Genomic DNA, 15,558 nt, shown 5'->3' with positions numbered 1-15,558 from the left:
CCAAGTTCCATCCACTTGGCCTTGCCAGGCTCTAAAATTCAGGATGAGGACAGTCCTGTCACTATATACAATCTGGATTTTTCCAGGCAGTCGTGACGTCAAAGACTCTGGCCCATTGTCCCCAATAAGTATTTCCATTCTGACCACAAATACTGATTTGTTGTTGAGAAAATAAAGTCACACAGAGCTACAGCAAGATTAATGGCAGAAAATGACATTACCTCTTTGGCCTAGAAACTACATGGAGGACTTAACTGAAATTGGATCTACATCTGTAGTATCTTTGAATTCCAGGCAGACGTAAATACAGATCCTCCCAGGAGAAATACACACTCACCCTGGCCCTTAAAGTTCCCACACAGGAACTCATAAGAAAAAGATAAATTACAAACCACATGAGGGTCAATAAAATGGGTGAGTTTTGCTTGTTTGTTGGAATTTTTTTTTTAATTAAATTTTAAATACACAGACTAGGCTCAATAAGAACACAAACAATCCAGTTTTTTTAAATGGGCAACAGATATGAATTGATCTTTCACCAAAGATATACAAATGGGTAAAAAGCACATGAAAATATGCTCAATACCACTAATCATTACAGGAATGCAAACTGAAAACATATACACAGTATTTCACATCCACTAGAATGGCTATAATAAATAGCACAGATAATAACTGTGATAGCTACTTTTTAATCTTTATTTTTTTTTTGGACCAAGGATCAAACCCTGGTCCACTAGGAAATTCCCTGTGACGGTTACTTTTGCATATCAATTTGACTTGGCCACAGGTACCCAGATACTTTGTCCAACATTATTCTGAGTGTTTCAGGGAGGGCGGTCTGCATAAAATTAACATTTGAATGGGAGACTGGGTAAAACAGATTGCCCTCTCTACCACGGATGGTCTCATCCAAATAGTTGAGAGCCTCACTAGGACAAGAAGGCTTGGAATAAAAGATTTTTTCTCACCTGATTTCAGTTGAGCTGAAATCATCCTTTTCCTGCCTTTGTGTGTGCTTAGTCGCTCAGTTGTGTCCGACTCTTGGCAACCCCATGGACTGTAGCCCTCAGGCTCCTCTGTCCATGGGGATTCTCCAGGCTAGAATATGGGACTGGGTAGCCATTTCCTTCTCCAGGGGATTTTCTTGACCTCAGGATCGAATCCATATCTCCTGCATTGCAGGCAGATTCTTTACAGTCGGAGCCATTTCCTGCCTTTTGACTCAAACTAAAACAGTGGCTCTTCCTGGGTCTTGAGCCTGCCAGCTTTCAGACTGGAGCACAACCATCAGCTCTCCTGCAGTTCCACTGAAGATTTCAGGATTTGTCAACTTCCATAATCACATGTTATAATTGCTTATTATTATTGTTGTTGTTTGGCCATTAAGTAGTGTCTGACTCTTTGCAACCCCATGAACTGTAGCCCGCCAGGCTCCTCCGTCTATGGGATTTTCCAGGCAAGAATGCTGAAGTGGGTTGCCATTTCCTTCTCCAGGGGATCTCCCCGGACTAGGAATCAAAGCCACGTCTTCATCGGCAGGCAGATTCTTTAACCCTGAACCATCTGGGAAGCCCATGCTTAGTATAAAGCCATGTATATATGACTTCATATACATATCTATGTATCCTAATACTTCTGTTTCACTAGAGAATGCTAACTAAATGCAGAGTGCTGACATAACAAATACATAAAAATGTGAAAGTAGTTTTGGAACTGGGTGATGGATATAACTGGAAGACTTATGAGAAACAGGCTAGAAAAACCCTAGATTTCCTTGTAGAAACTGTTGGTACAAGTATGGGTATTAAAGGTGTTTCTGGTAAGGTCTCAGACTGAAATAAGGAATATGTTATTCCTCATCCAGGAAACTGGACAAAAGGTGATCCTTGTTATAAAGTGGCAAAGAACTGGCTGAGTTGTAGGCTTGTGCTTTGTGGAAGGTGGAACTCACAAGCGACAAACTTGGGTGTCTAGATAAGGAGTGCGTGCATGCTAAGTCATTTCAGTTGTGCCCGATTCTTTGCAACCCTATGGACTGTAGCCTGCCAGGCTCCTCTGTCCATAGGATTCTCCAGGCAAGAATACTGGAGTGGGTTGCCATGCCCTCCTCTGGAGGATCTTCCCAACCCAGGGATTGAAATGCAAGAGGAAAAAGATAAATTGAAAGAAAGATTAAACAAGAACCAGAATTTGAAGAGCTGGGAAATTTTCTGGTGGCTCAGTCTGTAAAGAATCTGCCTACAATGCAGGAAACCCAGGTTTGATCCCTGGGTTGGGACGATCCCCTGGAGAAGGAAATGGCAACCCACTCTAGTATTCTTGCCTGGAGAATCCCATGAACAGAGGAACCTGGTGGGCTACAGTCCATGGGGTTGCAAAGGGTTGGACACGACTGAGTGACTAACATACACACACATACATACACACAGCCTATCTATGGTGCAAAAGTGAGAAAGTTTGTTCTGGAAAGAACACCCAAGGGTGTGGCTAGACAATCTCTCTATTGGGAGATTATCCATGATTCACTATGGAGTTAATCAGCCATTTCAGCAGAAACTTGGAGCAAAAATGGCATTATACCAGCAGAGATATGGCCAGTGTGGACCAATGGGAACAGAGACCGGAAGAACTAAAGGTTTGTTTTTTCTTCTTCTTAATTTATTTTTAATTGAAGAATAATTACAATATTAGGTTGGCTTCTGCCATACATCAACATGAATCAGCCATAGGTATACATATGTCCTCTCCCTCTTGAGCCTCCCTCCCACTTTCCGTCTCATTCCCACCCCTCTAGGTTGTCACAGAGCCCCTGTTTGAGTTCCCTGAGTCATACAGGAGATTCTCACTGGCTATCTGACTAGATGAAATAAAGTTTTGTTTTTGTGTATTTTTTTAACATATTTATTTATTTGGCTGCACTGGGTTTTCATTTCAGCACACAAGATCTTTAGTTGTGGAATGAAGAACCGTAGTTGCAGCATGTGGAATCTAGTTTCCTGCCCAGTGATTAAACTCCCCCTACATTAGGAGTGCAGTTCAACACTCCGAATTACTTAAGAAAAGGGAAGAATAAGCCCAAAGGTGATTCAGCTATGACCAGGGCTGCCACTGCTACCACAAGCCTACATAACAAAGCTATTTCCTCTTCATAGCTTCACAGCTGGAACAGAATATTGGCTCAGGATGAATCAGACCTCAAGTCTCACCAGTATATCATTTAAATGACGTCTAGATGAGACTCTGGCAATTAAAACTATGAGTAAACAGCACAACCAAAAAACAGAATATTCTGGATTACACAATGATCAAATTAAAAGTAAAGATTCTCAAATGAAAAATTATAAAAACAAACAAAAAACATGAGGACTTCCCTGGTAGTCCAGTTATTAAGAATCCACCTTGCAATGGAAGGGACACTGGATCAATCCCTGGTCTGGGAAGATCCTACAGGCCTCAGAGCAACTAAGTCCCTGTGCCGCAACTACTGAGCCAGTGCTCTGGAGTCTTGCAAGCTGCAGCCACTGAGCCCACATGCTGCAACTGCTTAGGCCTGCACACCTAGAACCTGTGCTTCACAACAAGAGAAGCCACTGCAATGAGAAGCCAGCTCACTGGGACAAAAAAAGTAGCCCCAATCTCCACAACTAGAGAAAGCCCATGTGCAGCAATGAACACCATGCACAGCCAAAAATAAATACATAAATCTTTAAAAAAAACAAAAAAAGACTACTAGTCCTGACAGGATGTTACCTGGAAGAGTTGGATATGCATTGACTGTCCTGTCCCTTGATCAAAGTCTCACCTCAAAGAGTATTAATCCCTATACTTTTTAAGTGCACCATCATGCTCCATGACTTGGCATCAATGCAGAAGCAACAGGGCAGAAAGCAGGAGATACACAGGGCAAGCTTGAGGCTAGGCATTATCAGCTTGTATCCCTGTTGTTTTTCAGTCACTAAGTTGTGTTCGACTCTGCAACCCCATGAATTGCAGCACACCAGGCTTCCCTGTCCTTCACTATCTCCCAGAGTTTGTTCAAGCTCATATCCATTGAGTCAGTGATGCCACCTAACCATCACATACTCTGTCTCCCCCTTTTCCTCCTGCCCTCAATCTCTCCCAGTGTCAGGGTATTTTCCAATGAGTTAGCTCTTCACATCAGGTGGCCAAAGTATTGGAGATTCAACTTCAGAATCAGTCCTTCCAATGAATATTCAGAGTTGATTTCCTTTAGGATTGACTGGTTTGCTCTCCTTGCTGTCCAAGGGACTCTCAAGAGTCTTCTCCAGCACCACAATTCAAAAGCATCAATCTTCGGTGCTCAGCCTTCTTTATGCTCAGTCCAACTCTTGTATCCGTACATGACTACTGGAGAAATCATAGCTTTGACTATATACACCTTTGTCAGGAAAGTGATGTCTCTGCTTTTTAATACACTGTTTAGGTTTGCCATAGCTTTCCCTCCAGGAAGCAAGTGTCTTTTAATTTTGTGGCTGCAGTCACTGTCCACAGTGATTTTGGAGCCCAAGAAAATAAAATCTGTCACTGTTTCCACTTTTTCTCCATCTATTTGCCATGAAATGATGGGACAAGATGCCATGATATTAGTTTTCTGAATGTTGAATTTTAAGCCAGCTTTTTTACTCTTTCACCCACATCAAGAGGGTCTTTAGTTCCTCTTTGCTTTCTGCCATTAGAATGGTATCATCTGCATTATCTGAGGCTGTTGCTATTTCTTCCAGCAATCTTAATTCCAGCCTGTGATTCATCCAGCCCAGAATTTTGCATGAAGTACTCTGCATAGAAATTAAATAAGCAGAGTGACAATATACAGCCTGGATGTACTCCTTTCCCAATTTGGAACCAGTCTGTTGTTCCATGCCCAGTTCTGTTACTTCTTGACCTGCATTCAACTATCTCAGGAGGCAGGTAAGGTGGTCTAATATTCCCATCTCTTTAAGAATTTTCCACAGTTTGTTGTGATCCACACAAAGGCTTTAGCATAGTCCATGGAGCAGATATTTTTCTGAAATTCCCTTGCTTTTTCTATAATCCAACAGATGTTGATCTCTGGTTCCTCTGCCTTTTCTATATCTAGCTTGTACATTTGGAGATTCTCGGTTCAGATACTGCTGAAGCCTAGCTTGAAGGATTTTAAGCATTACCTTGCTAGAAATGAGCGTAATTGTGCTGTAGTTTTAACACTCTTTGGCATTGCCCTTCTATGGGATTGGAATGAAAACGGACTTTTTCCAGTCCTGTGGCCACTGATGAGTTTTCCAAATTTGCTGACATATTGAGTACAGCAATTTAACAGCACCATCTTTTAGGATTTGAAATAGCTCAACTTGAATTCCATCACCTCTGCTAGCTTTGTTCCTTGTGATTCTTCCTAAGGCCCACTTTACTTCACACAGGTAAGTGATCACACCATTGTGGTTATCCGGGTTATTAAGACCGTTTTTGTATAGCTCTTCTGTGTATTCTTTCCACCTCTTCTTAATCTCTTCTGCTTCTGTTAGATCTTTGTCATTTCTGTCCTTTATTGTACCTATCTTTGCATGAAATGTTCCCTTGGAATCTCCAATTTTCTTGAAGAGACATCCCTGTAGATTTTGTGAATGCCCACAGAAAACTGTTTACCACAGTACTGGCTAAATAAAGGGACAGATAAGACTGAGAGAAACTACAACGGGGCCTAAGAGGTGCCCAATACAGTGAAATTTAAAAAAAAAAAAAAAATTAAAAAAAAGATAGAATTAAGAGGTTAAGAAAAATAGCATAATATTTATTTTTGGCTGTGCTGGGTTTCCACTGCTGCGTGCAGTCTTTCTCTAGCTGTGGAAAGTGGGTTCCACCCTCTAGTGGGGTACACCACTCTCATTGCAATGGATTCTCTTGTTGTGGAGCACAGGATCTAGGTGCATGGGCTTCAGTAGTTTTGGCTCTTGGGCTCAATAGTTGCAGCTCGTGGTCTTTAGAGCACAAACTCAGTAGTTGTGGTGCACAGGCTTAGCTGATTTGAGGCATGTGGGGATCTTTTTATATCTGTAACCAAACCAGTGTCCCCTGCATTGGCAGATGAATTCTTAACCACTGCACTACCAGGGAAGTCCTCCAAATAGCATATTAAGTCAGGAGAGAGGTCATTCGAATAAAAGCATTATAAGGTTCTGGAGGAAGGTAATAATTAACTCTACACTCTCTCAGAATGCATATTAAATGTAATTCATTTATTTTTTTGGCCTTGCTGCCTGGTATGTAGGATGTTTAGTACCCTGACCAGGGATCAAACATGTGCCTCCTGCAGTGGAAGTCCAGAGTATTACTCACCAGGCTGCATGAGAAATCTAAATTTTAAATATACGTATATTTAAAATATTTTAGTTAGGTGTAATTGACATGTAATATTTTATTAGTTTCAGGTATACAACATGATCACTATTTGTATACACTGCAAAATGATCACCACCATAAGTCTAGTTAACAACCATCACCTTACAGAGTTATAAATTATTTTGTTGTGTCATGAGAATTTGAAGATTTACTCTCAGCAGCTTTTGAATATGCAATACAGCATTATTAACCATAATTGCCATGCTATACATTACCTCCTCAGGATTTTTTACTTTATAACTGGAAGTTTATATCTTATGACTGCATTCACCAATTTCTCCCACCTTTGCACTTCCCACTTCTGGTAACCACCAATCCTTTTATCTACATATATATATATACACACACACATACATATTGCTTTTTTGTTTAGATTTCACATATAAATAAAGTCTTACAGTACGTGTCTTTCTCTGACTTATTTCACTAAGCATAATGCTCTCAAGCTCCATCCATGTCACAAATGACAAGATTTCACCTTTTCTGATGGCTGAACAATATTCCATTGTGCATGCATGCATGCATGTGTATACGTATCACGTTTTCTTTATGCATTCATCCATTGATGGGTACTTCAGTTGTTTCCACAACTTGGCTGTTTAAATAATGCTGCAGTGAACATGGTAGGGTGTACATACATCCTTGGAGCTGTGTTTTTATTTTCTTTGGAAAATACCCAAAAGTAGGATTGCTGGATCATGCTGCTGCTGCTGCTGCTAAGTCGCTTCAGTCGTGTCCAACTCTGTGCGACCCCATAGACGGCAGCCCACCAGGCTCCCCCGTCCCTGGGATTCTCCAGGCAAGAACACTGGAGTGGGTTGCCATTTCCTTCTCCAATGCATGAAAGTGAAAAGTGAAAGTGAAGTCGCTCAGTCGTGTCAGACTCCTAGCGATTCCATGGACTGCAGCCTACCAGGCTTGACTGTTCAAATTTGTGATATTTACAAAAGAAAGAAAATGCATATATTTCCAATCAGGAGAGGAAAAAGATAATAAAATGAGAAAAATTCAATCAATCCAAACAAGAAAGTCAAGAAAGAACAAAAGTGAGAAAAATCTGGACAAAGAGAAAGCACAACATAAATAGTAGAAATAAATCCTCCTGCATTAGTAATTACAATAGATGGGCTAAACTTTTCAGGTAAAAGGCAAAGATTACCAGACTAGATTAAAAAGAATAAAACCCAACTATATGGTGTTTAATAGAAAAAGATGGACATAAAGCAGAATAATAGAAAAAGATCAAAAGTTAAATGATTAAAAGGAAATGCAGTGGGCAAGTATGAAAGAAAGAAAGAAATTAAGAAATAGAAGGAGAACTAAAGGAACGAAGAAAAGAAAAGAAGCTAGTGCTACTATATTAGTAGAGTGTGTGTGCGTTAGTTGCTTAGTCATATCCGATTCTTTGCAACCCCAAAGACCACAGCCCTCCAGGCCCCTCTGTCCATGGGATTCTCCAGGCAAGAGTACTGAAGTGGGTTGCCATTTCCTTCTCCAAGAGAGAAAAAGAGAGTTATCCAATAATCACGGAAGATTCGAGCAATTAAAACAATACTATCTGAGGTTCAGACATCTCCTACGGGTCTTGGAACATAAAGCCCGTAGATAAAGTGGCCCGGGTGGAAGACTGCTATAATCATAATTATTTGCTAATGGGATATGCTGGGTGCTGCACAACTTCTCAGACCTTGAACTCAGACTGGGTAGTGCCGTAGTCATTTCCTATGCCACACTGAGATTCACGCAGTATTTGCTTTTTATCACAGCAAGTGCAGAAGACCCAACTTTGCAAAGATATGACATTATTAAAAGGAAAACAATCTAATGTTGAAACCAGTGATCTACCTTGTACTTGTTGTTTGCGTGGTTACCTATAGATATTGAGTATCACTGTGCTTCTCTTGCACATTTAAAATATAATTGGCCCAGGAACTCAATATTCTGGAATAACCTATATAGGAAAAGAATCTAAAGAAAAATAGTATTTGTATATGTATAACTGAATCACTCTGCAGTATACCTAAAACTGGTACAACATTGTTAATTAACTGTACCCCAATAAAAATAAATTAATTAATGAATAAAATACAGTTGACCCTTGAACAACATGTCAGATTGGGGCACAGATCCTCCACACAGTTGAATATCTGTTGTGTCAATATCTGTTGTGTCCAACTCTTTGCAACCCCGTAGACAGGGAATTCTCCAGCCAAGAATACTGGAACGGGTAGTCATTCCCTTCTCCAGGGGATCTTCCCAATCTGGGGATTGAACCCAGGTCTCCTGAGTCTCCTTCATTGTAGGCAGATTATTTACTGTCAGAGCCACCAAGGAAGCCCAACTTACAGTCAGCTTTCTCTATACACGATTCACCTGTATTCAAGTTTTCATATCCACAGAGCCAATCAACCACAAGTTTTGTTGAACTACAGTATTTACTTTTGAAAAAACCTCACATACATGCAAGATCATGCAATGTTCAAGGGTCCACTTGTTCAAGGGTCAACTGTGCTCCATGGGCTTTCTACCGAGGCACCCTCATTTGCCTCAGGACCCAGTTTGGGAACTGAATTAGAAAACAAACTTGTTACTCAGTTTTGGGGACAAAATTCTTGGGGAAAAGAATTCAAAATCAGATTGTCACACTGCATATCACTTAAGAGTATGAATGTTAACAAACTGCATAAAGAATTAATACTAAAAACAAAACTTAACATTCGGTTTGAAACCCCTAGGCCCCCTTTTGGCCAGGCAGCCACCAAAGAGCAAAGCAATCATGTCTGCTGGGGTTGCCATTAGGAGAAATAAAGAAACAGTGTGCCTAAAAGGGGATCCCCAGCTCTCAAAATAGGTCTACATGGCACTGCACTTTTCATTCTGGTTAGTACCCGGGGAGTGGCCAAGAAGACCAGATAGCTTTCTTAAAACAGTCGTATGTAGTGACCACACTGCCTTGCATGATCTTGCTCATGGACCACAAGGTGGTGGATATAGGATCAGAAATCCCTTTGAGTTGATTTTTAAATTTTTGTTATACTTTATTAGTTTTTGCTACGCCTTTGTGGCTGCATATGGGCTTTCTCTAGTTGTGGTGGGCCAGGGCTACTCTCTAGTTGTGGTACGTGGGCTTCTCATTGCGGTGGCTTCTCTTGTTGTGGGGCACAGGCTCTAGCATACGCAGGCTCAGTAGTTGTGGTGCATGGGCCTAGTTGCCCCAAGACACGTGGAATCTTCCTGGACCAGAGGTAGAACCTGTGTCCCCTGCATTGGCAAGTGAATTCCTAACCACTGCATCACCAGGAAAGACCTGAGTTGATTTTTGAGGAGGCCTTTCCCATGCTCAACAAGCCCACATGCCTATGGATGGTCGGCCAATAGGAAAGTCCATGTGTGGACTTTCCTGTGTGGAAAGTCCATCAAATACCTTTGGGTTTGAGAGCCCATTGCGATTAAAGGTACGTCATCATCAGACTGCAAATGTATAGAAAGCCAAAAATGTAGCAAAGATTAGTTTTAAGGGCTACAGTGTCTGGCCAGAGTCAGCTGACTGGATTGAGACGGCAACACTACAACCTGAAACAATGTGGATAGCAGTGAGCCCCAGGAGGAGGACACAGGTGGATGGCTTTGCCCTGTGCAATGGGCCTTCTTCACCGAGACCAACAGTAGACCTTTTATTAGGAGGTGCAGGTCTGGCACCCCACTTGGAGAAGGAAATGGCAACCCACTCCAGTGTTCTTGCCTGGAGAATCCCAGGGACGGGGGAGCCTGGTGGGCTGCCATCTATGGGGTTGCAGAGTCGGACACGACTGAAGCGACTTAGCAGCAGCAGCAGCAGCAGGTCTGGCATGCAGTAGAAGCTGGTACATCTGAAACATAGAGCCCTTTACTGGGGCCCCAGTCTATGGTGGTAGGTGTGTTGCATGTCTGGTCCAACGATGGGTCCAGGCAGCAAAGATGGCTATCTGGGTGGTACAGGCTCAATCCACAGCTTCATTCCAGTCAGTCTTATCAGGGAATGGGCCCTCACCAGGAGGGCCAGATGATTCTACCAGCAGCCATGATTTGTGTCCATGGTTGGTGACCCTGAAGAGGGAAGCCTTCAGTCTGCCAGCCTGTAGTTTTCCATGTGGCAGACCAAACAGCTGGGCCATTGTCAATAGCCTAAACAAGAGTCAGCAAAAATATAACAAGTTTCATCAAGGATTACTGGCTGGAGCTGTGAGAATGGCTTTGAATTTTGCCTACCAAGCAGAGTGATCACATCTGTTTTCTGTTCCATGTAGCTGAATAGCCACAGCACGGTGTCCACCATGGACACCATGCAGTTCAGCTTAGCCAAACCATCAGTGAATCAGGCCCAGACATTTAGGGGAACCACTGAGGCCTAAAACAACATTCAAAAAACTAAGAGCACGGCATCTGGTCCCATCACTTCAAGGCAAATAGCTGGGGAAAAAAATGGAAACAGTGATAGATTTTATTTTCTTGGGCTCCAAAATCACTGCAGACAGTGACCAAAGCCATAAAATTAAAATATACTTGCTCCTTGCAAGAAAAGCAATGACAAAAAGACAGTGTATCAAAAAGCAGGGACATCACCTTGATGACAAACGCTATGTCAAACTATGATTTTTCCAGTAATTATATATGATGTGAGAGTTGGACCATAAAAAAGGTTGAGTGCCAAAGAATTGTTGCCTTTGATTTGTAGTGCTGGAGAAGACTCTTGAGAGTCCCTTGGGCAGCAAGGAGAGCAAACCAGTCAATCCTAAAGGAAATCAACCCTGAATATTCATTGGAAAGACTGACGATGAAGCTGAAGCTCCAGTACTTTGGCCACCTGATGTGAAGAGCCAGCTCATTGGAAAAGACACTGATGCTGGGAAAGACTGAGAGCAGGAGGAGAAGGGGGTGACAGAGAATGAGATGGTTGTCATCATTGACTCAATGGACATGAGTTTGAGCAAACTCTGGGAGATAGTGAAGGACGGGGAAGCCTGTGTACTGCAGTCCATGGGGTCGCAAAAGAGTCGAACATGACTGAGAGGCTAAACAACAACCACAACTGTGGACTGAGAACTGCACTGAGTGAGTGGCTTTGCTTCACGGTGTGGAGCGGAGGACAACACTTTCCCCAAAGGGAGGCTGCCTGTTTGTCATGTAAACCTGTAAACGCCCCCAGGGCCAGAAGACCTAAATACACCATTTCCATCTGACAAGGAAGGTTTGTTTGGCCCTCCCCACATTGTTAGTTATTGAGTCTGAGTCAACCTCCCCTCCCAGCCCCAATATTGATCACAAGCCCTCTATAAGTGTTTGTTTTAACAAGTTTTGACAAAAACCCAAGAGCAAGGTAAGAGGTGCTTTTCAAAAGAGGTATACCTCTTAGCATCATCAGAGAGACAACAAACCCCATCAAGGGACACCTCCCAGTGGAGGCTACCTTCCTTTGCCTCCCAAACATTCTGATCAGAAAAATAATCAGGACTTCCCTGGTGGCCCAGTGGATAAGAATCCATCTGCCAATGCAGGGGACATAGGTTCCATCCCTGATCTGGGAAGATTCCACATCCCGCAGAGCACCTACTAAAGCCTGTTCACCTAGAGCCTGTGCTCCTGTGCTCCACAAGAGAAGCCACTGCAATGAGAAGCCTGTGCACCAAAACTAGAAGATCCCACTCACCACAACTAAAGAAAGTCAGAGCACAGCAACGAGGACCCAGCACAGCCAAAAATAAATAATTTAAAAAAAAGAAAAACAGAGAATCAATCAGAAAGATTTTTAGCTCAAAGGGATCATAGGGTTATGGGGTCCCAAAGACACTAGCGCCTCTCTAAATGCAGCAATCTCCCATCGGTATCATCCCTTCCGGCATTTATGAGCATTCATGGAACATTCATGAAAAACACCAAATGCCAGTTACACAGTCAGCAGCAGAAGCCACAAGGACAGTCCATTGAATTGGCCCAAAGCCCTACCCAAAAGGTTGGCCAGCTTCTGTCTTCTGCTTGGAAAAGTGAGGGCCATTCTTCCCTTGGGAGGAAGCCTGCTGCTGCTGCTGCTGCTAAGTCGCTTCAGTCATGTCTGACTCTGTGTGACCCCATAGACGGAAGCCCACCAGGCTCCCCCGTCTCTGGGATTCTCCAGGCAAGAACACTGGAGTGGGTTGCCATTTCCTTCTCCAATGCATGAAAGTGAAAGGAGAAAGTGATGTCGCTCAGTCGTGTCCAACTCTTCACGACCCCATAGACTGCAGCCTACCAGGCTCCTCTGTCCATGGGATTTTCCAGGCAAGAGTACTGGAGTGGGGAGCCATTGCCTTCTCTGGGGAGGAAGGCTAGGAGACTTCAAAAGTCTTTTTTCTAGACTTGCTCAGAAATGTAGTTGGGGTTTCCCAGGTGGCATAGTGGTAAATAATCAGCCTGCCAATGCAGGAGACACAAGAGTTTGGGGTTTGATCTCTGGGTGGGGAAGACTCCCTGGAGTAAGAAATGGCAACCCACTCCAGTATTCTTCCCTGGGCGGTCTCATAGACAGAGGAGCCTGGCAGACTACAGTCCATGGGGCTGCAAGAGTCGGACAAGACTGAGCAACTAAACATGCACTCACACAGAAATGCAACCGTCAGTTCTTTAGCACACACAGCCTCCACACAGTAATAGTCATTCCTTCATTCTTTCAACTAACATTTATTTGGTGTCTATTGATGGACAGGGAGGCCTGGTGTGCTGCGATTCATGGGGTGGCAAAGAGTCAGACACGACTGAGCAACTGATCTGATGTGCAAGAGTCTATCTTAAGTTATAACTTCTGTCTCTACTGTCCCATAGCTTATGTTCTACTGGGAATATCAGATTTAAAAAAGGGAAATAGATAACAGGACAGATGATCAATGTTATGGAGAAAAAGAGCAAGGAAAGGGGTTAAAAAGGAGTGTCAGGAATGGAAGTTTCCTAATTTATGCAGGGTGGTCAGGGAGAGGCTCAGAGACCTGGAAGGAATGAAGAAACAAGACATGAAGTTCTCTGGGAAAACTGGGTTCTAGGCAGGAGGGAAATAACGCAAAACCCAGAAGCAGGAGTCTGCCTTCTCTGTTACACAAGAATCGGCTGGAGTGTCCAGGAGAGCTGGACCCAAGGTCACAGGGATCATAGGAGGATCCTATAAGGTCTTGCAGACTTGGGTCTTAGTCTGAATGAGATGGGAAGTGGCATAATATGGCACATTTTACCAGGGTATCTCTGACTGATGTGTTGAGAGCAGACTGGTGTGGGGTGGGGGGCGGGATTTGGGTATAGGAGCAGGCAGATCATTTAGGGGGTAACTGTTAAAAATCCCACAAGAGAGGATGTTATTTGGTCAAGAGGAATGATGCTGGGAGTAGTAAGAATCAATAACGTTCTCAATAGATTTTTTTTTTTAATTTCTTTTGGCCATGTGGCTTGGGGGATCTTAGTTCCCTGACCAGGGATTGAACCTATGCCCTCAGTAGTGAAAGCTTGGACTCCTAACCACTGAACCACCAAGGAATTCCCTTAAAATTATTATTTTGAAAAATATAATCACAACACCATTATCACAGTTAAAATCACTAACAATGATTTAATATTATCAAATATCTAGTCAATCATGATTGCCTCATGATTTTTAAAAAATTTTGTAAAAAATATCAAAGATAAACAAAGCCAGGTATTAGTTAAAATGTGTAAACATTTTACTCAGTAACTATTGACAATAGGCCAAAAAGCTGAGCTCCATCCTGATTTGCAAAAAGGCACTGTAAAGGGAGAATGGGTGCAAGGACTCACGTGAAAAATTACAAAGGGTCAGTCCCTGCACACATGATTAGGTTAGCAGTATCTGCTGGCTGGTGATTATGGACTTTAGGATTCTATCTTCCCAGAGACTGGGAGACAGAAGCCCTCTCTTTCCTGATAATTACATTTCAGGAATGGTTTTCGAGTCCTTGAAACATGACAATTCACAGTTAGAGAAGATATGTATCATCTCAAAGGGATAGAGAATGGATTCATAACTATAAACCCTTTCTGAATAAATAATAAAGGGAGGTCCGGGGGGCTACATCAGGTGTCACCTAAAACAAACAGCAATTATTTTTTGACAAACAATAGATATTTTTTGACAACTCTAAGCTTTTCCAAACAGGAACTCAAAAGAGGCTGGATAGCCCCAGACACATGACCTTAAGCTGATAGAAGAAGCCACATTCAGGTTTGGTCAAGACTCTCAGTGCAAGACTTTTTTTTTTCAGTACAAGATATGAATGGAGTCTTCATGCTGAGAGTTCATTGCAGTTCTCAGAATCACTATCCAAATAAGGTTAATACAAATAATGCTATTTGCAGCAACATGATGGGTCAAGAAATTATCATACAAAGTGAAGTACACCAGAAAAAGACAAATACCATATGATATTGCTTATATGTGGAATCTAAAATATAACACAAATGAACACATATATGAAACAGATACAGACTCACAGACATAGAGAACAGATTTATGCTTACCAAGTAGGAGGGGTTGAGGGGGATGGATTGAGAGTTTGGGATTAGCAGATGTAAACTATTAGATACAGGGTGGATAAACAGCAAGGTCCTACTGTATGGCATAGGGGACTATTAATATATTTGATATTCAGTAGTAAACTATAATGGGAAAGAATATGAAAAAGAATATATAACTCAATGTATAACTAAATCACTTTGCTATACATCAGAAACAAATTGTAAATCAACTATGCATCAATATATAAAATATATTTTATTTATATATTTAATATATTATTTGTATCTATAAATTTAATAAAATATTTATTAAATAAGTATACTTAATAAAACATTAAATAAATTTTAAAAATAATAATATTAAAAAAGGTTTATGTATTACAACCAATTAACATTATCTCTCAAATCTCTTTTTAATCCGTAGGTTCTTCTTTTTTCCCTTAAAATTTGTGGAAGAACCTGAGTCATTTGTCCCATAGACTCAAGGCTTTGCTGATGGGACCCTCATGGGTTATCTTAATATGCTTCTTGGTGTCTGTATTTCCCAAAATTGGCAGTCAAGGGTGAGTTGCCTACTAGACATACATGAAGAGATGAAGGAGTGGCAGCTGAGTATAAGGTTGGGAGATA

This window comes from Bos taurus, chromosome 8, assembly GCF_002263795.3.
Source record: "Bos taurus isolate L1 Dominette 01449 registration number 42190680 breed Hereford chromosome 8, ARS-UCD2.0, whole genome shotgun sequence".
Lineage (NCBI taxonomy): Eukaryota > Metazoa > Chordata > Mammalia > Artiodactyla > Bovidae > Bos > Bos taurus.
Note: the sequence above shows the minus strand (reverse complement) of the source record.